Here is a 1,921-nt window from a genome sequence, read left to right as displayed (position 1 = left end):
AGTAGGTGAGACTAGTCTCGCCATCTTTGCTTCTAAGGAGCATTCTGGCTGTACTTATTCCAAGGCAGATTTGTTCGTTCTTTTGGCAGTCCATGATATATTCAGTATTCTTTGCCAACATCTCAACTACCTACAGGAATATTTTTATAAAAAATAATAAATTTATGCTGAAACATGCACAAAAATTTTATAGACAGTCATTTTGGCATCACCCCCTCTGACAGTGTCACCCAGTTTGGTCTGCGTCCCCCGCACCCTCCTAGTGATGCCATTGGATCACCTTACAATGATTTCCAACAATGCCCTCATCTTTTCTGCACCGAGTGGGCTCTGAGGTAGAGGAAACAGGAGTGCCTTGCATCAGTCCTTCAGACAGCCCCTGGACAGGATGGAACAGACATATATGGTAATTTGTAAATAAGGTATGCTCTGCTTTTCTGGGACAAGAGACCGGGTCCCATATTGAGCATGTGGGCTGCCGTCTTTAAGCCTGCTACCAAGCCTGGGAAGGTTGGGGCAAAGGCAAGGAAAAAGCCACAATGCTTTTCTACCTTTTTGAAGTTGCTGTTTCTTGATTCATCGTTTGCTTGATTGTTATAAACCTTTGACTAATTTCAGAGTTCTCACTAAGTTGGATCTGAGAGTTTCTGGTTGCTCTTTCTATGTTTCATTGGAGGAATGAGAGTTTGACACTACCTATTCTGCCATTTTTCTGGCATGACTCTACACTGATTATTTTTTGCCTTTAAATAAATATTACAAAGTTTACCATAAGTTTACCATGTCCAATGAGGATGCATGGGGTGGGGGTTCCAAGGGAGGAAGACTTAGGTAGCTTCAGGTCAAGGAATGAGTGGGATGACCTGTGGAGAGGGCTGAAGGGGAAAGTTGGATTATCCTCCAGCCCTTCTACCCATAGAGGTGAGGGGCAATTGTTTCCTTTTCAGGATTTCTCATGTAGCCTAGGGTCAAAGGATTAGACACAAGGAGAGAGAGAAAAAAAAAGACATCCATAAGGGACTGACATGGTCCAAGATTTTCTTGCGGAAGGAATTAAAGCTTCTTCCCTTCATCAGAAACTTCCTTGCAGCCCTCATGTACATCCCGTCCGTGAGAGCCACCACACCTCCAACTCTGTCCTTCCTCAGGTTCCAAATCAAGATTCTCTCCACACCTACTTCCAGTAATGGAGTGAGAGTCATATCTGGATCCCAAGTCTTCCATATTCTGCTAACCTTTGTTGAGCACCTAATGTATGCTGGACAGGAATTCCCTTGAATTACCCAGTGCTTCCTGAGACTGTAGCTCTCTGTATCTTCCCTATTTTATCCTCCTCTAAGTACATATGGTCTTAACAGAGAATGCATTAGCAGAAAGTCGTATAGATACCTAGACTATGTGCCAATTGGAGATGAGAGATGCTTCACAGTCATCTTAGTTCAATTCCAGCCTTATAAAAAAGAGTATATATATATATATGGGTCTCCAAGGAATTTTAACCTTTTCACCAATATGTTGTAATATCATATACCTTATAAATCACTGATTTTTTTCAATCATTCTGTATGCACTTACTGAATAAGTGAGAAGATTAGTTTTAAATCAGAAGATCTAGATTAGAGTGGATTTTAGAGTGTACAGGACTGGGCACAGGGAAGGTGAGGAGGACCTGGGCGGTCACTGGGAAAAAGTGGGACTTGGGAAAATAGCATCCATCAGAGCAATCAAAAACAAGCCAAAGAGCAATGTGGTTAGACTGAAATAAAAAATATTCAAGAACAGATATAAACAGGGAAAGTACTGAGACTCCACCACAGAGAATCTGGAGGGCAGCACACAGTCCTGCAGACAAAGATGTGGCTAGAATTCTAACTGTAGTCTTCAGTCTCTATTCTGGCAAAGTCATGTGGGTCTACCTGGG

Source organism: Trichechus manatus, unplaced genomic scaffold (assembly GCF_000243295.1).
Source record: "Trichechus manatus latirostris isolate Lorelei unplaced genomic scaffold, TriManLat1.0 scaffold00069, whole genome shotgun sequence".
NCBI classification, from domain to species: Eukaryota; Metazoa; Chordata; class Mammalia; order Sirenia; family Trichechidae; genus Trichechus; species Trichechus manatus.
The sequence above is the reverse complement of the archived record's forward strand: the minus strand, read 5'-3'. Positions refer to the sequence as shown.